At 40.5% G+C, this 21,636-nt stretch overlaps 1 protein-coding gene across 8 annotated transcripts in view; it reads right to left on the bottom strand.

The window, feature by feature from the left end:
- Rxrg (retinoid X receptor gamma) overlaps window positions 1-21,636 on the bottom strand; it is a 181,924-nt gene that overhangs the window by 105,580 nt on the left and 54,708 nt on the right. For 6 of the 8 annotated variants that reach the window (XM_090340556.1, XM_090340554.1, XM_090340570.1 and 3 more), the window contains exons 1-2: window positions 6,278-6,363; window positions 5,097-5,183 (exon numbers count right to left, since the gene is read on the bottom strand). The exons of 1 other annotated variant lie outside the window; for it this stretch is intronic. The gene's annotated coding sequence lies outside the window, so the exon portion shown is untranslated. Of the gene's footprint in view, window positions 1-5,096; window positions 5,184-5,741; window positions 5,827-6,277; window positions 6,364-21,636 lie in introns of those variants that run through there. One more of the 8 variants, XM_090340557.1, reaches the window with a different exon arrangement.

Genomic DNA, 21,636 nt, shown 5'->3' with positions numbered 1-21,636 from the left:
CCAAAATGTACCATCTCAAAATGTACCTCCTGGCATATTGACCACTTTGAGAAATTGCAAACACAGAAACAGCTCTGCAAAGCTGGTCTTTTGTAGAGGAAATGTACATTTATAAAGGCAATTTTTATAAGTAAAGTGATCTTTACCAGGAAAGGTACTTGAAGGTAGCTTTTACCACTTGAGAAACTTTCATCTACCTAAAAAGGCCCAGCTCTATTCACTGTATAGTTCTTTCTCTCACCCTCCTATAACTTGTTTCCAGCCCCTAACTTCAATAGCACCAACTTCCTATGCCTTTTTATAGCACTGGATGTTATACAAATATTAGTCATCTGACCATTTCTTCGGGTCTCTAACTTTCTTGTATAGCTTTAACTCATTCATATATTATTCAAATGGGTTTTCTCCTGTTAATCTGTCTTGTGTCAGTTTAATCTATTGTCCAGCCAAAGAACCTAAAAGAATAGAGGGAAACAATTCCTTTTTCTTAGCCTACCCTGGTACAACACAAGTGCTAATAAATTTTCACTGCTGATGAGTGAAATGGGCGTAACATCTTTTCAGTCACAAGGGTCCAGACAGGTATACCTATAACAAAGAACAGGATAACAACAATGACAAAAAAAAAGCATAACAGATTTATTTAACACTGAAAATGTACATATTATGAAAGTTTCAGAAATGAAGATCTGAAGACCCAGGTATAAATTAGGCTTAGGGTCTATTAAAAATGGGCAGCATGAGAAATTATGATTGGATAAATTGGATGTGAGCTAGCTGGTAATAGACTGAGAAGGAAAACTCAACAAGTGCTCTCTGTTCATATTTTCTCGGCCTGTCCTCCAAACAGAGGGCAAAACAGATGTGGATTTGGGGGGAGAAGGGAGAAGACCAGAGAGTGACTACAGTTTTATGGCTTGCTTTGAAGAGAGGAATTCTGGTTTCTAGATGCCACCTTGGAAGAGAGGATTTCTGGTTTGATATTACAAGGAGCAAGAAGACCTACTGGATGACATAAAAGGGTGGGAAAAGGTCAAAAGGAACTTTCTTCAGTCTGTTGCATGACCAGGGATAACAACTATTTAACCAACTCCCTATTTTCCTACACAAAAGAGGGGGAGGAAAGTAAAGGTTAAAACAAAAACAAAACAAAACAAAAAAACACACAAAGTAGTTAAGTGCTGGTGATTTACATCTATAATCCCAGTTACATAAAAGGCTAAGAATCAGTTTTGAGTCTGCCTAGGCAGATGAATCCATCTGACTTTTATCTCCAAATTACCAATAAAAAGCTAGAAGTAGAGGTGTGGGTCAAGTGGTAGAGTGCCAGGTATGAGTGAAAAAGCTGAGCAAGAGAGTGAAGTCCTGAGTTCAAATACCATAGCAGCAAATAAATAAATAATAAAACAAAAACAGTGTCAAGTGGTAAAGTGAGTTGTAGAACCAAATTCAGCCATAAAATAGGTGTCAGAGTTATCAAAGGGGGAATTTAACAAACTACTTGGGAGATAATTTCCACAGAATGGAAACTATGGAAATACTGGAAATGAAAAGCTGAGCTTTAACAGCAGTATAGCTAACACTTCCAATGCACACAGTAGTAAACTGAAACAGACAAGGAAAGAACAAGTGAATTTGAAGGTAGAAATCACCAAAGTGAAACACAAAGAGGAAAAACAAGTAGGCTTACTTTTAAGTCAGAACAGAGAACCCTTGCCAGGCACCTATGCCTCACACCTGTAATCCCAGATATGTAAGTGGCAGAGCTCTAAGGATTATGGTTCAAAGTTATCCCTGGAAGGAAAGTCTGTGAACTCTTATCTCCAGTAAACTACTTTTTTTATGTGCATTTTTTTATTTTTTTTTGCATTTTTTAATTGTAATTAGAAAAAGGGTTACATGATATTTGCCAGATAGAAGGTGCATTAATTCATGTACATTGATACCCTTTCACATGTCTTAGTACCCATTTCCCTCCCCCTCCACCCCCTTATGTGCATTTTTTAAGAGTTCTTTTTTTTTCTTTTTGCCAGTCCTGGGGCTCGAACTCAGAGCCTGGGAACTATCTTTGGGCTTTTTTAAGGCTAGCACTCTACCACTTGAGCCACAGAATCACTTTCAGCTTTTTCTGTGTTATGTGGAACTAAGGAATTGAACCCAGGGCCTCGTTGAATGTTAGGCAAGCACTCTAACTCTAGGCCATGCTCCTGGCCCCAGTAAACTACTTTTAAAACCATAAGTGGAACTGTGGCTCAAGTAGTAGAGAACTAGCCTTGAGCACAAAAGCTTAGGGACAGTACCCAGGTTCTGAGTTCAAGGCCCAAGATACACAGATACACACACACACATACATGCTCGCACATGAGAACCCAGGATATCTGGGGAAGTTTTAGTTTAATATACAAATAGTTGAAACCTCAGAAGAAGAGAAAAAGGAAAAAAAATTGAAAAATTAATGCATTTAAATGTATCTCTATTATTACATTTTCAGTGCTTTTTGTTTCTTTTGTAGAGTCAAAATTCTAATTGGTATCACATTTTTCTGCCTGAAGAATTTTCTTGAGCATTTTATGCTGTGCAGGGCTGCTGGCAATGAATTCTTTCGCTCTTTATCTCATACATTTGATATTTTTCTCTGTTTAGCTTGGCATGGAACTCTGAACCTACATTTTTCTTTCTGTATTTTAAGAGTAACACTCCAAGATTACAAACAAGGATATGGTTAAGCCATAAGCACAACTATGTTTATTGCAGCACTATTCACCATAGTCAAGGTATGGGATCAGCCAGCCCAGATGCCCCTTAATGGGACAAATGGACCAAGAAAATGTGGTATATACAGAAACAAGAGTCATATAATGTGTGGTTGTTGTTCTTAATGTACTATGTTATTTCTCATCTCTTTTTTTTGTCCCTTTGTTATCTCATAGTGTTACAGTATCTTACCTTGTTATCTGATATATTGTATATTTGTTTATTTGAAATAGGATAGGGAAGGGGGAAAACAAGATGAGGGGAGGGGTGGTGGGAGGTAAATGGGGACAAAAACATGAGAAGGGGTAGCAATGTTTGTAAGTAATGCACCTTCTATCTGGCAAATATAATATAACCCTTCTATTAATTACAATAAAAATATATTAAAAAAGAAAATGTGGTATATATACACAATGGAATGTTATTCATCCATTAGAAAGAATGATGTTGTATTATTCATAAAGTAATAGAAAGACCTGGGAAAAAGTATGTTAACTGAAGTAAGTCAGGCCCACAGAAACAAAGGATGCATGTTTCCCTTATATGTAGAAGCTAGCTTTAGCTTATAAATGTATAAATACATTGGGTGTTTACAAGTATATACAAAAGTATCAACTGATGTTCAGTCGATTCAAGGGAGAACTCAATTGGTATAATTCCTTAGAAAGGGAAAATCAGCCCGATGCCAGTGATTCATGCCTATAATTCTAGCTACTCAAGAGACTGAGATCTGAGGAAAATGATTCAAAGCCAGCCCAGGCACAAAAGTCAGTGAGACTCTTACCTCCAATTAACCACTAGAAAACTGGAAGTGGCACTGTGACCAAGTGGTAGAGTGCTAGCCTTGAGCTGAAGAGCTAAGGGACAGCACCCAAACCCACAGTCAAGCCTCATGACCAATCAAAAGAAAAAGAAGGAGGAGGGGGAAGAAGAGGGAGAGGAGGAGGAGGAGGAGGAGGAGGAGGAGGAGGAGGAGGAGGAGGAGGAGGAGGAGGAGGAGGAGGAGGAGGAGGAAGAGGGAGAAGGAGAAGGAGAAGGAGAAGGAGAAGGAGAAGAAGAAGAAGAAGAAGAAGAAGAAGAAGAAGAAGAAGAAGAAGAAGAAGGAAAAGAAGAAAAGAAAGACAAAATCTAAGTTCAGAAAAATAAAATACCAGGAAATGGGTTCTTGAAAGGAGTGGGATGAGGTCAAGGGGAAAGGGGTAGATGAATGCAGAGGAACAGAGGGGGAAAATGCAGTCAGGAATTCAATGTATATCCTATACAATTAGAAGACTAAGGGAAAGGATGAGTAAGAGAGGAATGGATGAGAATGTTGAAAGGGGTGTAATTGTTCAAGATATATTAGCTGGATGTGGTGGCCTTGAGCTGAAGAGCCCAAGGACAACACCCAGGCCCTAGGGTAGGGCAGTGGCCTTGAGTTGAAGAGCTCAGGGGCAGCACCCAGGCCAGAGTCCAAGCCCCACGACTGACAAAAAAAAAAAAAAAGATATATTCACAAACTTTTTTGTATAACTACTTAAAATGTAAGAGAGAGAAAAAAATGAATGTCATTCCATTGTCTCCTGGCTTGCATTTTTTCTGGCAAGAAGTCTAACATATATCATTATTATTCTATATGTATCTGTATGGTTGGTTGCTATTCCTGCTCCAATTATTTTCCTTTCCCTTTATCTATTCCCTTCTTCTAGGTGATTGCAATTCCTTCAACATCACACTGGATACTGAGTTTTCCATGTGACTTGCTTTGACGAGTGTATGAGGCCTTGCTTGTTTCTGCTTGCTCTGTCATGCCTCTGAGGGTGAGAATAGGCCTGGGTTACCTCAATGGAATATAAGAGTCACTTGGATTAGAGCTGAGTCACCCAAGTCACCTCAGTCAAGGCCAAATCAACTGGTGGCCAGGCAATCCCCCATGCCAGATAGGTAGCAAACCTAGTCAAGATCAGCAAAGTTACCTGGTTACTTCTGGACACTACTAAGAGATCCTGGCTATTTAGATACTATCTACAGATAACCAATGAACAACAGATAACCAATAGGTCATGTGTGTGCACTCCCATAAACTATACTATATGAACATATTCTACAAATGCCTGCCATAAAAAGCTCAGAAGGGGAAATGGATAGATGACATATAGACAGACAGATCCAAGGACTCCTTCGAAATATAATATAGTATAACAGATGATGTATCTTATTAAAGCTTGCATGATGCACTGCATTCATAAACTGACAGGTTGAATTTAAACCCCTTTGTATAACTACTTAAAGATAAATTAATTAAAATTAACTAATTAATTTTAAAAATTCTCTCTGAGACCTAAATTTTTGTTAAACAGGACCTTGGAGCTGATCCAGCAGGTTATTGTGCCTGGGTGTGAAACTTCTTTCCTCAGCCATATTCTTTTGTCTTGGTTCTTCCAGTCTCTCTATATTCAGTCATAAAAGACATAATTACACAGTTATAAAAGATATCACCTTAAAGTCCTGCCTTCACCCTAACAGTCCTTTCGCAGACAGCACAGAAGGTTGGATCTGGTTTCATCCTTCTCAACTGGCTACTGCTTGGCATTGGCATCTGTTGCTAATGTTCTGATTGCACTGTGATCTTCAGTGTTTCCACATGCATTCAACAGGCAGCCACCTTGACAAGCTAAAAGCTGCTAATGATGTATCATTTATCACACATTTTCCTGCATGTTGCATTAATCTTAAAGAACCAGCTTAATACACACAAGGACATTCTTTGTTAGCATAGAAAGGTTGTTGCACAAAACCTTATAAAATAAACATCCTCCTGGATTTCCAAAGCAATGGACAACCATAAGAATAAATTGGAAGAGAAATCAGGCAAGCTGTTTTCTATTTACAAAAGGAAGGAAGAAATTATTTAGCCTGATTTGGGGCTCTTTCAGGCACCTCACACATTGTTGTTACTGAACAAATGTTTATGATTACTCTTAACAAGGAGGTAACCCGGGACAAACCTCTCTTTCCTAAAAGGGGTAAAGGAGTATTTCCAGATCCCATTTCTGCACTTAGATGGTACATTCTCCTGAGCAAACTGCTGAAGGATTTTTCCCCCTTGTATCCTAGAAAAAAGCAAGAGGCAGAGTGCTGTCTAGAAAAATGACAAATCAGACATGACATACATACAGACCCATTACTTCTGTCATATTTCTCCTCTTAACTTTTCTCAGCAATTAAGGTTTCCATGAGCCTCCCACTACTTTTCAAATCCTGCTCGTGAGGCAGTTGTAATTAAATCTCCTGATTTCCCAATGCTTCTTTGTGAAATAATTCTCTTAGAAAAGTTCCCCTTCTAAATTTCTCCAAACATTTCTAACTCAGACTCTGATGGCCAACAAAATCTTTTCTTCCTTCTCTAGGCCTCATTCAGAGCAAGCTCTAGCACTTCCAGAAAGTCTTCCCTGAGTACCTAACCTTGCATCACCTCTTATATGTGCCTGTGTCATCAGAGTTTTCACAGTGTCTTATAGCAAAAAGTATCCTTTTTGCTTACCACACTTAGCCTGAGCAAAGAGAACCAGACCATGCCTCAGTTGACTTGGCACACACAGAGATGGTTTTCTACAGAATACAGTCCAGGAATGCTGAGCGGTTGCTAGCTAACTCCCAGCCACTATTTTGTTTCCCTTGGGAGTGCTGTCAGCTTGTTCAGTGAAGCGTAGTCTTTGTTCCTGCCTTGTTAGCATCACAAAGAGAATAAGATGTGGCAGTCTACCTGGAGATGAGCCTCTGAATTCTTCTGAAATCTTCAAATAATCTTTCAAATCATCCTTGGGTATCTGATAGGAGGAAAGGTTTGTACAAAACACTGTGGGGGCATTGGCAATAAGGAAATATGACCCTACAAGGAAATACAAAACAGACTACAAGAAATATATTGTTCTGATAGAAGTATAAATATACTATCTGTATCTAAAACATAAAGTAAGTTTGCAGCACAGTATGTAAATGCCAAATTACAGACAATAGTGGCCAAAAGAAGTCAGACTAAGTGACCTGGGAAAAGGAAACTTGGAAGGGCTTTGAAGGCAGCTTTACCAAAACAATCAGCACTGATTCTTAGACTGCAGTTCTCAATAAAGATAGAGGAGAGGGCATCGGCTCATGAAGCACAGCATCCACAAAGGAAGGCACAGACCAGACTGGCAGTTTATTTAAATCAGAAATTGATGAGTAGACTTGCCTGACCAGGACAAAGCCCTGTGGTAGGAAATAATGGGAAATTATCTTCATTGTCTTCCCTATTGAAAAGAACCACTTAAATCTAAAGAGAACTAAGTCACCTACTTTTAAGATATCCCATCAAATCCATGTCCTAAACAGGAAATACATACTTAACTTGAAGAATGTTCAGTCTTACCATAACTCAGCCACCACCAATTACCCTTCAAGAGCTCTGGGTTAACGCCTAGCTAGCCACACACTAGTTTGTACTTGACCCTGTTCACCATCCATATGAAATGCGCACTCACTACATGCTAATCTCTGAACTAAACTTCTTCTTCTCAAAAAGGAAGGCAATAACTGTCCTTGTGTTGGAAAATTAATCCTTAAGTATGCATGTTAAGTGGCTTTGGAGGAGGAGGGGTCCTTGGGAGGTAACTAGGTTTAGATGAGGTGATGTGCGTGTGAGTCCCCCATAAAGGCATCAGTGACTTAGTAAGCAGAGGTAGAGAGAACTGAGCTAGAACACCTAGTCTACCTTGCTAGGTGATACCCTCTGTCATGTTACGATGATACTTGAGGCACTCCTTAGATGTCCAGAATATGCCAGCACCGTGTTCTTTTGAATTTACTAATGTCTAGAATCCTTAGCCAATTTAGATTTCTTTTGGGGGCGGGGAATGTGGAGATACTGGTACTGGGACTTGAACCTGGGGCCTACATACTGTCCTTCAGCTTTTTTGTTCAAGGCAGGCCCTCTGCCACTTGAGCTTGTGTCCTTACTTCTGGGTTTCTGCTGGTTACTTGAATTAAGACTATCACCAACTTTTCTGCCTAGACTGACTTTTTTGGTTTTTGAATTTATTATAAAGGTGATGTACAGAGAAGTTACTGTTACATAAGTAAAATAGTGAGTACATCTTTTTCTGAACAGTGTTACCCCCTCCCTCATTTTCTTCTGCTTTCTCTCCTCACTGCTTCCCCCCCACACCCCCGGCAAAGTTGTAAAGTTTATTTCCAACATAGAGTCTAGTAGTATCACTGTTGCATTCCAGGCTGAGTTTAAACCACAGTCCTCAGATCTCAGTCTCCTGAGTATCTAGGATTACAGACACAAGCCACCAAATATATATTCTCTATAACTTCTTTTTAAAAACTTGGGCAGACTCAATATTTGGGTACCCAAGGTTATGAACATGGCCTTGGAGATATAAACATAACTACAGAGACACAAAATCTATGATGGGCTATATACTCTATAGACACAATGTTTTATTACATAGATTAATATGTATCTATGACATACAAGCTCTCAGCTTAATTTTAATTATGTTCTAAAATTTACGTGCCAGTGATTGTATATAAAGATCCCCTTTTTGAATACTTGTTTGTTAAACATAACTTTTGAAAAATGATGTAAAAATCAATGTTAATAAAACCTTAAGAAAAATATTGGCTGGGCACAAGTGGCTCACACCTGTAGTCCAAGCTACACAGGAGATTGAGATCTGAGCTAGCTTGGACAGGAAAGTCCAGGAAACTCCATAATACTTTTTTCTCCAAAAAGGCCAAAAATGGAGCTGTGGCTCAAGTGGTAGTGTTGGCCTTGATTAAAAACGCAGAGGGACACTACCTAAGGCCTGAATTCAAGCCCCAGGACACAACAACAACAACACACACACACACACACACACACACACACACACACACACACACACGCATATGAAGACAATAGAATTCTGAACTTCAAAGAACTGCCTTTATTTTTTTTCACAATTTCTTGCTCTTCTTCTAGTTCTTAAAACTATTCTTCTAGAATTTCCATCAAACTCTAGACTTGCTGTAGCCCTTTTCTGCTAATCATGTTGAATGATTAAAACAGAGAGAAAAGACAAGCAGATGTTACATGGTAGATCCAGTCACAAGAAAAGAGGAGCCTTAAAAGGCCAAATGTGGAGTCTTTATTGGAGTGCGAGGGGTGCAGGGGAACTCCATTCAGAGTCCTACCACCCTGCGCTACTTTGGTGGTGAAGGGTTTCAATTTTAAGGGCCTTGTCTATAGTGTTATAACTTATTCTATTTTAGTTATTCTCTGCTCACTGGTCACCACAAGTCAGCTGTATCTGCCAGAAAACATTGTTTGTATCTCTCTAACAAGAACAAAAACATCTTTTGTCTTATCTGAATGAAGAGTTGAAATTGTGGCGGGCTGAGATTATGTAGTCCTGCTCACCCTTCCCAGTCCAGCCTCTGAGCAGTCTGTAAAAGAACACAGGATGCCTGGAAAACCCTCCCTCTCAACATGCCAAGCCATGTGTCTCCTATCATTTCAGTAATCCCTAAAATCCCACCCTCTCTGTGATCCCTCATGATTTCAGAGAAGAGTAAGCCCTTCCTCTCATCAAATCTTGTCTCCTCATGAAAGGCTTTTGGCCTCTTTCCCTCCTCACCACCCCCAGCCCCAACTCAGGCTCTGCATTTGTTCCTTCCCAACATATGTGCCCTTGAACTGTAGCTACTATAAATAGCCTACATTTTTAACTCATGGGTGGTGTAGTAAATCCTCCTGTCAGTCCAAGCAGCCTTGGGCTTGTTAGGATCAAGGAAACTGATTGGAATTGTTTTTCTTTCATGCGTTGAGACAAGACAAGACTATACCAAACAAGTATTTTTGTTTCCATAATATAGTCCCCTCAGATACCAACCTCTGTGGATACTCAAGTCCCTTGTATAAAATGCCATAGTATTTGCTTAGAGCCTATGCATATCTTACTCTATACATAAAATCAGCTCCACAATCCTTATAGTACCTAATACAGTATAAATGCTAAATAGTTGTGCTGTACTATCACTTAAGAAATGGGGACAAGGATGGTTCAAAGCCAGCCCAGGCATTTAAAAAAATGGGGACAAGGGAAAAAAATCTGTACATGTTTTGTGAAGATTCAGGAGTTAGGAGATAAAACTGGGTAGATAATAATAGCTCTGAAAGAAAAGAAAAGACAGGATCGTGCCCTCAGACTACAAAGTAAGCGTGCAGGATCTTTGCCAGCCCAGTAAGCAATGCAGTGAAGACTTCCTTAGAGAAGAGGCCCATGCTAGGGAGGGAAATGGTCAGTCAGGCCCTGGTGGCACAACTTGCCCAGTCCCCAATTAAGGTCATTACTAGAATGGAGAACTTTAGCTTGGATAATGAAACACTCCCAAAAGAACCAATAGCTGAGGTGAACGGGGTCTCTTGAAGGAGACCTGGGTGTCCTACGTCTTCTTCTACAGAGGAACAAGCCTGGACATGCATCCAAATGTAAATAGTCATGGAATTCCGCATTATTTTATTTTGTACATTTTTGCATTTCCTATGTTTTTGCAAGTGGCACAATAATTAGGGAGATAGTGAATAGTCTGAAAAAATAGGATATTTTCTTTTTTATTAAAGAATTTATTAACATTGATTTTTACATCATATTTCAAATGACGTATTTAACAAACAAGTATTCAAGAAGGGAATCTCTATATACAATCACTGGCATTCAGATTTTAGAACATAATTAAAATTAGGCTGAGGGTTTGTATGTCAGATACATATTAATTTATGTAATAAATAAAACATTATGTCTATAGAGTCATAAATTTTTATGTCTATGTAGTTGTGTTTATATTTCCAATACCATGTCCATAGCATTGGGTATGCAAATATTGAGTCCTCTCTCTTGTACTGTTTGGATCTAATAGCCACATATTAAGGATACCATGTGCCTTTTGTTCCTTTGGTCTAGACTTGTCTCACTCAACATGATTTGCTCTAGATTCATCCATTTCCCTGGGAATGCCAGTATTTTATCTTATCTGTTGGCTATGTAGAATTCCATTGTGTGTGTGTGTGTGTATATATATATATATATATATATATATATATATATCACATTTTCTTATTCATTCATCTGCAGTAGGGCATCTGGATTGTTTCTGTCACCTGGTTATTGTGAATAGTGCAGAGATGAACATAGCTGAGCAGGTGTCCTTATCATATCCTGGGTTATGATGTTCAGAATAGATGCCCAGGAGTGGTATGGCGGGATGGTAGGTAAGGTCTATTTTCAGTTCTTTAAGAAACCTCCACATTGCTTTCCAGAGTGGCTGAACTTGCTTACAATCCCACCACTAGTGCAGTAGGGTTCCTTTTTCTCCACAACCCCACCAACATCTGTCATTGTCTGAGTTCAAAATCTTGGCCATTCTAATTGGGGTAAAGTAGTATCTTAGGGTTGTTTTTATTTGCATTTCCTTTATGACCATGGATGATGCTATTTTCTTTTTAAGTTTTAAATAAGGACTTAATTTCTGATACTCCCCTCAACACACATTGTTCGAGACTAGCTGTTATAATGTAGTCTTAGTTTCTTTACAGACATTTGTATTAAGACATTATTTCCAGAGCAGCATCAAGCATTAAGCTAAGGAGAGAAAAAGGAAGAGGAAGAAAGAGAAGAGGAGGGAGGGGAGGAAGGAGGGGGGAGGGAAGGAAGCTGGGAAGAGGAGAGAGAGGAGAAAGGAAAATAGTGAGGGAGGAAAGGGAGTAGGAGGGGGACAGGAAAAAGGAGAGGGGGAGAGGAAGAAAGAGGAGGAAGGGAGAGGGAGGGACAAAAAAGGAGAGAGAGGGACCCTAAATGAGGGAGATTTTGACTTTGATTTGTTCTGAGATTTTTTTTCTCTCTTAAAGAGGAATGTCCCAACTTCTCCCCCATTGTTTAGATGTTATTGAGAGAAAGAAAAGGAGCCAGGGTGGGCACAGAGGGGGTTCACACTTACTGTTGGCCCCATGTAGGGCAGAGAGAGGGGTTTCATAGAACTGAAACACCTGCGATCCTTGATATTTTATGTCAACACTCTTCAAAAAAAATTGAGAATTAAGCACAACTCTGCTGCACACTGATTAAAACAGATTAAAAGGCTGGATTTACACTCCAGATCTGTTTGGCCTGTAATCTTTGCTCATTCATGTATACCAGGCTACCTTCAATCAGGATAGAGCCAAAGTTGCTGAAGTTCAGCAAATTTAGGGAAGTAGATTTTGACTTTTAGTACAATGTAGAGCTCTGCCGAGAGTTGGCAGAGAGTTCAGAGCCCTGCCATGTCAAGATGCCACGTGACTTTGGACAGTGTATTTTCTTGCTCACAGACACAGTGGCTAATCGTGGTTTCCAGAGAACTTTCCTGCCCTTACCTTCTGATTCTCACAATATCATCCATAATGCTCTCTGTAAGCCAGCATTAGTGTCAGGCTCCATCTAAGTACTTCATCAACTCATTCTGCTTCAGTGAAAAAGAGAGGTCTTCAAACTGTTCCCCACATTTTTTCACTCAGAACTATGGGTAAGGCCAACCACAGAAGACTGATGAATGGTGTAAGTTAGCCATGGCACATAGCACCAGGGGCTGCCACACAGATGTAAGAATCTGGGGACTTTTTATCCAGTACATTCGACGGCAGGCTGTCTGGATGATGCCTTCCCTCATCAGCTATTCCTCCTCGCTCAGTCCCCTTTGTTTGCTTTCTTTCCCTTCCCAGCTGCTAACTGTGGGGGGAAAAGGGGACTCAGGGATCACTCCTGGACACCTTCTCTCTCTAGTCTCTCTCTGCTAATCTTCTGTAGGCCCTTATCATGGGGTGCAGAATTCCTAGCCAACAAGCCATCCAAGGCCCCACAGGACAGACAGTGATGCTTTTTGTCAGCTGCTTGAGACCCATCTGCCTATACTGAAAACTCTGTATGACCTGTGCTGACGTTATATATAAATGACCCTTGGCAAAAAAAGAAAACATTCTCTACCACCACCCACCAAATTTGTATCTACACTTTTGACCTAAGCCATGTGCTGCAACTTAGATATCTTATTGCTTCTGAATATGCATTGAGACATGAAACAGGTGTCCTGAGGTTTTACAACCACACCAAAAATGGAAATTGCCACCATAATGCCCAAGCAGCCTCTTTTGGTAAAAGCAAATCACCTACCCAGAAGCTTGAACCAAAACCTTTGGAATCATTGTGATTTCTTTCTCATAGCCCTCACATCCTGAAAGCTCTGTTTCCCAGCTACAAATTTACGTTACATCCTTAACAGAGCTACTGTCACTGTTTCCTGGTCCCTCTCTCTTCCACTCTTGTTCCTTGACAGTCTTTTTACCCACTGCCTAAACTAGTCAATGGCTTTTTATTTGTGAATAAAAGCCAAGCTCCTTCTCACAGTTCTAGGGGTTCATAGGCTCCACTTCCCCTGTGAGTTCCTGTCCAGTCACACCCTCATCTCATTCTGGCCTCCTTCTTGTCCCACTAACACATCATCCAAGAGCTAAGTGCATATCATTCCTTCCACCTGGTCCATCCACCCTGCCCTTAGCATGGGCTTTTCTCTTTTGTCATCTCCCCAGCCCAGTCTTCTCTGGCCTTCTTATTGTGAGCCTCAGAACTCTGCCTTCATACTGTGGTGATTTTTCTTTGCATCTGTAATCACACTACCTGAGGTGATGTTACATAATCACCATTTACTTGTTTATTTCCTGCTACTGTCACTAAAACATTGAGGAGAGCTGAGATCTTGTCTTGCTTTATCCTTTTTCCTAGAACAGTCAGTGCCTGGCTCACAAGAGGCACTCGAATTGTTGAAATGATTAATGAACACATGCACTATTATAGAACAAGCTCCAAAATACATTGCTATGCAAAAAAGCAAAATACAGATGATGCCTACACTACTTTTAAAAACATAAGAAATTATCAAAGTGAGTGCCTTTGGGAATGGAGAGCAATGGGGAAAAGTATGAGGGAAATGTAATTTTCACTAGTAATTATTCCCATGAATGTGAATTTTCTTTTCAATTACAGAAAATTCCTGACTGTTCCCTTGTGCCATTCTCATTGGCCCAATCAACTAACCACATTTGTTCACTGGTAAAATGCCACCATTTCCCCTATTGCCTACCAGCATGCTTAAACTCTTGTGCTTCTCACAATTGAGAACCATTCGATTTCTGCTTTCTATTTGGTAGGAGGAGGTTCTCCAATAAGACAAAAAAAAAAAACAGGATTGGGACTGTTCCATCTTTCTCCCAAGGTCATGTATCTCTGCCATTCTGATGTTCTCCAGGAACTGTGACTTCTGTGGAAGGAGCCTGCTCCCCAATGAAGCCAAGAATTTTGCTAGTGTCTCTTCTTTCCCAGAAGCTACTGGCTGCTCCCGGCATTCTAGCGGCCAATTCCAGGTCATACCAAGCTCATCCTGAAGGATTGAACATGAATGGATAACATTTTAAAGGACACCTAGACTGTACCTTTCCACAGGAAGTGAAGGAAACATCTCCCACACCACTGCTTGTCCCTAGCCTGGCTGCACAGAACCTAAAACCACAAAGCATCTGTGCCTTGTCTCACAGAAGAGGCAGAAGCTACAGATCAAATTACTCTTTCAAGGTTCCACAGGAAAGAATAACCTCTAAACATACCAGTACTAAAATTCAGGCCCTGGAAATCAGTTCCAGCCTCTCCCCAGCTCTTTCATCCTTGCTTTCCAAAAGCAATTGTAATTATCATTTCTTCAGGAAGCCATACATTATTATGTCACTATTTTGTATTACTATATTTTATCAAAATCCTATAACCATTATAAAGTCACACAAAATAATAGCTACTTTAATTAGTAGTAAATTATGATTGTCCCCATTTTACAGATAATAAAACTGAAAAGTAATTCACTAAGTTTCCAATTGCACAATTAAGTCAGGTCTCAAGTCTAAATTCTAACTACCAAGTTGCATGGTCTCTTGTTGCTGAGTTTTTACAGCTCAATGCTATAGGTATCACGAAGGGAAATTTTTAGTAGACTACTTTTTTTGCCAGTTGTGGGGCTTGAACTCAGGGCTTGAGCACTATCCTTGGACTTTTCTCAAGGCTAGAGCTCTACCCTTGAGCCACAGCACCACTTCCAGCTTTTATCTATGTATGTGGTGCTGAGGAATCGAGCCTGGGTCTTCATGCATGCTAGGCAAGAACTCTACCACTAGGCCAAACTCCCAGCCCTAGTAGACTACTTTTTGAGCTTTCAGGTATCAATGAATAACAGGTCTAGCTTTATGTTACTGCTGCCAGGCATGTAAAATTCCCTCAGTCGGAAATTGTGGAACTTTTATTCCTGTTTTGAGCTCTAGGAATTGAATCAATTTGCACATGAGAAACAAACACTCAATCCCTAAGCTTCAGCTATAGCCCACAAAAAACCTTTCTCTCTTTCTTTCGTTCTTTCTTTCTTTCTTTCTTTCTTTCTTTCTTTCTTTCTTTCTTTCTTTCTTTTTCTTTCATTCTTTGTGCTTCGGAACAAATATAGCTCATACATACCATGCAAGTACTCAATCCCTGGGCCACAGCCACAGGCCACAAATTATGGAGTTTTTCCATGCATACCACATAGGAAATTAGATCATTCATCTCCCTGAGGAGTCTTTGTGATGTTATAAAGCATATTATTAATTGGCAACATGATGCCATCTACTTAATTTTCTTCCACAGGAGCAATGCAGTAACTACATGAGCTATACATATTACATAACAATACAAAAAAAAGTGCATGTCAGCTCAGGATCTTACAATCCACTGGGAGAAATTTACAGTTACAGTACATTGTGATGCACATGGTTGTGAAAATATAAAATCTTAGCGGAATCCAAGAAGGACTCACATTTGATCTCGGTACAGATTTTTTTTGTAATAGTTTTTCTGAACTCAGGGTCTTACCCTCTGGCTTAGCTTTTGCCTCTGGGACTGGAACTCTACCTTTTGAGCCACAGCTCTACTTTTGGCTTTTTGCTGGTTAATTGATGATCTGAGCTTTGCTGACCTGTGGCTTCTAACCACAATCCTTAGTTCTCAGCCTCCCGAGTAGCTAGGATTACATTGTACACTACAGGCACCTGGCTAAACACAGATTTTGAAGTGAGTCTTACAGGGTGAGTGGGCACTTTCAAAGCCAACAGAGCACAAAAGAGAGAGACACACAATTGATGATTAGAGAGGCCAAGGGGAATGCGGAAGTAACTGTGTATGTAGGTGGTAAATAATACTGTTGAGAAAGAAGTCTGGTCCAGACCTTAAAAGGCTTAGACATCATTGGGTCACATGACCATAGGGAGCCATTAAAATAATTAAGTAGACAGCATGGTGGCACATGCCTGACAGTTCAACTCTCAGCAGAATTTTGAATTCTGGGCCAGCTTGTGAAGGAGAGCAAGGGGAGGAAACCCCATAGCAAAACCAGACCTGAACAATTATTGGAGTTCTGAGCAAAGAAGTAGAATGATCAAAAAGCTCTCCTGCATAATAAAAGTCTCTTTGGAGCCCCAGTAGCTAACAGCTGAATAGGTATCTGGGTCTAAGTAGATCTGATGGCTCTGAATATTTAATTAAGTGAATTTCCTAAACACAAAAGATATGATACATTTTAATGTGTTTCTCTCTCTCTCTCTCTCCTCTCTATGGCAACTAATCTTAATTATCTCAGCACACTGAGCTCAAAAAATATCTCACCTGTTTATCTTCAGAGAGAACAAGTCAAGGGTTTACTCTGAATATTGAATGTTCATTTTATAGATTTAGGGCTTAATTAAATAGTACTGAAATCCATATTCAGGTTATTGGAAGTGTATGTACCTGGAATGATAAGAGGAAGATATTTATGAAGTTATTTGTTTTGAAGCATTGTTATTGAAAGAACAGAAAATTCTTGTTAAGTACAGAAAATTGATATTTAAGAGCATCTTTATTATTATAAAAAACATCTGCCAAATAGGCTACTCAGTCTATCCCTGATGGCTCCACCACCTCTTCATCCCTACTGTATACATATACATGTTCCCACCTCCAGAGCCCGCATCACAGCCCAGTTCTACTATTGTGATATACATAACGGCAATTTGTTATAAAGTCACCACCAAAGTACATTGTCCTAGAGGGTTAAGATAGCAACTGAAATAGGAAACACTTGGCCCAGGAGCATGACCTAGTGGTAGAGTGCTCACCAAGCATGTATGAAGCTCTGAATTTGATTCCTAGGTACCACATACACAGAAAAAGCCAGAAATGGCACTGTGGCACAAGTGGCAGAATGCTAGCCTTAAGCAAAAAGCGTCCAAGGACAGTGCCCAGGCCAAGTTCAATCCTAGAACTGGCAAAAAATAAATAAATAAAAATAAAATAGAAAACACTCACTTGAGTCACACAGACAGGGCAAAACTTGCACAACAGATATCCTCAATGCATTCTGCTGTCATTTCCTTATTCTACCATCACCAATCACTGACCTTGCACTATGCATGCTTAGAGAAATCACAAGTAGCCCTTCTCAATAGGTCTATCGCTTAATACTTAAAATTCTGTAGCTATAGTCATTATTTAAAAGAACATACACACATACACACACACACACACACACACACACACACACACACACACACACACACACACACACACTGAACTTCAGATAAGCTCATTCATTTCGCAATTGACAGTCCCACCGCGAAGATTTGAAAAAAAAGTTGTGGAGATAAGCAACTGAGACTCTTGAGTCAGAGCACAAGGTTGAGAGGGCATGCATCACAAAAGTAGTCATCACATATTAAGACCAAATTACACATGTGAACTCTATGGAGGGGCAGCAAATCAAAGCAGGCTATTATTTCCCCCCAAAGATCACATTAGCGCCCCCCTCCACATACAAATAAGAAAAAAAAACCTCAATAACTCCAGGAGAGACACCAAAGCAGTGTGTGTGATGCTAGAAATCGTCTCACCTGTCCAGATTTACAACCAGGTTCAAATCCCGGCTCTGGCCATCAGTAACTATTAGCAAGCTGTGCAGCCTTGCAAAGAGCTAAAATCCCTCACTACTTACTCCAGAGTGCTGCTGGAGAATGATGCGAGAGAGAAGAATGTGAAGTTCTCTGTGGACTGCCCAACACACCGTGGAAATCAAAAGGAGTGAGCAAATTATAAACCCTTAAACTGAATCCTTTGTTCTTGAAACCGAATTGGTCTGCACCTGGATTCTCCATCTGTGTGATTTCCATCCCCTGGCCAGCCTCTTTCAACCTCTGCCACCACCACCCTCCTGTCCTCGTCACCATCACAGCTAACGTTTTAGTGCATTTCTACGTTCAAGTATGCTAAGCCTAGCCCTTTTGAAAATGAGCTTCTTTAGTTGTATAGAAATTCCCTTAAGGAGGCTGCTATCATTATCTCCACTTTACATTTGAGCAGAGTGGGAGAGTGTAAAAAACTTGCCTAAGGTCACCCAGCTATCTGGTAAGGACACTGGGGTTTTATTGATGTCTGAGTCTAAAGCCTATTGGTTTAAGTATTACATACTGCATTGCCTATCAACCCAGACTCTCCTCTAATTCCCCTTTGCTCCATCTCCCATCATCACACTTCAACCATAGCCTGCTCTGCCTAAAGTTATTTGAGGCAATCACGGGAAGATTTGAAGGCCGGGTTGATGGAAAATCTAAATGAATCTGAGAAAAGCCTTATAAGGAGGGTGGGAATAAGGCACAAAGGCCAAGGAAGGGAGAAGACATAAGTCCAAGTGTGAAGGACAAAGGTCCTGAAGACAGGGAGTGGGCATAGGAAGAAAAACAGAGGTGAGATGTGACAGACATTACCTCATCAGGCACACATATTCCAGAGGCTGGAATTCGTTGAATTCTGTTACTAAGGCAACAAGCAAAAGAAGCTATCTCCAGAAGAATCCAATATAGCCTGTTCCTGCAGAGCATGGAGGCTCCAAGTTGAGGAAACAGGTTGAAGGTGAGTGGCTAAGTGATGCAACAGGACATATGACTCAGAAGTTCACACAAGCATTTCCCCTGCCTTTGCCTCCATGAAGTGGGAAGCAGACACATTTGAGGCAGTTTCCAGGAAGGAAGACAGTAAGATCCATGGGATAGCAACTCAAAAGCTCTAGTATCCTACCCTGATATTTTAGGGCAGGATGCTGGAGTTTGAACACAGGATATCATGTTTGCTTGATCAACTGATACTCTGCCACTTGAATTGTGTACCTCCAGCCCAACTTCTTCCTGGTCATTTTCCTTTTTTGAGATGGAAACTCTCAGACTTTCCTGCCAAGTTTTCTTTCAGGTTGTTTTCAAATCATGATCCTCAGGATCTCAACACCCTGAATAGTTAGGAGTACAGGTGTGTGAGCCACTTATGTATGGCAGGACAGGATATTTCTAAGTATACCAGAAGTGGAAAACACATTCCCTCATGTATCACAAGTGCTCTTCTGGAGAATCCCAAAGGAGAGCCTGCCTGGAAGCATTTATCTACAAATTAGCCATTCACTCAGCTTTCCTCTACTTCAGTCTCACTGGAATCATAGCTAGGTCTTAAAAATAATTGTTTTGAGCCTGCCCAGGAATGGAAGTATGGGAAGAGCTGACTCATGGGACAGCCTTCTGAACACTAGATGGAAAACAATGATGCTCTTTGAAAAGCTTGTGGTAGAGGAAGTCTTGCTATGATGACCCCCTCGAGCTCAACCACCCTCCAAGTTTACCTCATGTGTCCTGTTATATTTTAGGGGACATAAATAAGAGGCAATACTGTCATTTGACTTAATCTCTCTAATAACCATCCCAATAAGAAAAGGAGCAACCTTTCAAAGACATTAGGAAAAAGGATGGTTAGACTTAAGCCATTCTCCCCAGCCTCAGGCAAGATAAATGCTCTCCTTTCCCATCCTCTAAACCACATGCCCAGCTCAATTCTTTATCAGCTATATAAACATCTTCCTCTCTGCTGAACTTCTTTTTGGAACTTCTGTCTTCTATATCACATATATTCTTGAAAACCTTCTCTGAAAAATGCTGAGGGAGACTGGACTCCATTTCCTTCGGCCTTGAGCTGTGAGCTTATAGGTTTGTGTGAAGTTTTCACTGCCTTAGAATTTTAATCTCAACCATTGCTTTGATGAGCAGGGTAAGGAAAGAGCACCCACCCCTGATTAAAGAGAGATTGTCACTACATGCAGGATTTGGCTGTGTAGGCACTGGTTTTCCCAGTGGATGTAGTCTGTGCAGGTGACCTTGGAAGGGATTCTCTCTATATAGGAATACAAAAGCTAGTCACAGGGCAACAACTGATTGCTCTCTGTCCTTCTCTGTGAGCTTGGATAAGTTAGGTGTTTTTTTTTTCATTTACACACACACACACACACACACACATATTCACGCGCGCACGCACATATACACACACCCCAAATGAGGAAAACTATGCTAGGCAATCCCAGGCCATTCCAGCTAAATAGCGGGGCTCTGTCTTAATAAGAGGAGGAAGGAGGAAGAGGAGGAAGAGGAGGAAGAAGAGGAAGAAGCAGCAGCAGCCACATCTAAGTGTGTGGCTCAAGTGGTAAAGTGACTGCCTAGTAAGCATAAGGCATTGAGTTCAAATCCCAGTACCTCCCCAAGTAACACTTAAGAAAAAGGTGCTAGTACAAAAACAAAACGAATTTAGATGCTGAAAAGTATCATAATCCTTCTGAAAAGCAAGGAATCCCAAGTAGATTACATGAAAACTGGTGGCTTAAACTAGGTGTGGTATTATAGGCCTATAGTCCTAGCACCAGAAGGCTGAGACAAGAAGGTCATTAGATTCAAGACCCTCCTGGTCTACACAGTAAAACTACTTTTTAAAAAAAAATACAAAAACTATGGAAACGGCACTGTGACTTGAATGGTAGAGCACTAGCCTTAAACTGAAGAGCTCAGGGACAGCGTCCAGGTCCAGAGTTCAAAATCCCACAACCAAATACAAAAACCATAAGCTTGAACCAATCTGAAGTCAAGGGCACCATTTCATGCTAGGAAAGAATGATGTATTTCACAGAATTCATGTAAAATGAAAGAAGGAAAGCCAGGTGTGGTGGCTCACGCTTGTAATCCTAGCTACCCAGGAAGCTGAGATCTGAGGATCAAGGTTCAAAGCCAGCCTGGGCACAAAAAGACCTGAGACTTTTATCTCTAATTAACCTCTAAAAAATGGGAAGTGGGGCTTGGCTCAAGGATAAGGCGGTAGCCTTGAGCTGAGGACCTCAGGGCCAAGTTTAAGCCCCATGACCTACAAAAAAAAAAAAACAAAGAAAGAAAGAAGGAAGGAAGGAAGGAAGGAAGGAAGGAAGGAAGGAAGGAAGGAAGATGAGACACTTGTATGAACTATGGTCTGTTTCTGGAGCTCGAGGCTTTATCATCCACCTACTCCATAAGTGAACATTCACACCCTTGGATATCATTTCTCCATTGGTAAGATGGGTTCCCACTATGCAACTCACGGGGTAACTAAAAGATCACATACTTGACACAGAGTGAGTATGAGAAGCAATCGAGTGCTATCTTAAATTATATGTCATCTTTGTAACAATCCTTGAAAAGCAATATCCATAACCCTTGTCTTTCCAAAGAGGAAACTAATGCCTACAGAAGTGAAGGTACATGTCCAATGCCACTCAATAAAGAGCCTTCTCCTTCCAGAGCTCTATAACACAGCTGTCTCTCCCTCACCAAAATCTACCCAGCACCCATCAAGAGGGTATCCCACATCAGAGGCTTCCGTTTTTGCCATGGTTGGCAAAGTCCCACCT

Source organism: Megascapheus bottae, chromosome 10 (genome assembly GCF_031878675.1).
Source record: "Megascapheus bottae isolate mThoBot1 chromosome 10, mThoBot2.hap1, whole genome shotgun sequence".
In the NCBI taxonomy this organism is placed as follows: domain Eukaryota; kingdom Metazoa; phylum Chordata; class Mammalia; order Rodentia; family Geomyidae; genus Megascapheus; species Megascapheus bottae.
The sequence above is the reverse complement of the archived record's forward strand: the minus strand, read 5'-3'. Positions and strand labels throughout refer to the sequence as shown.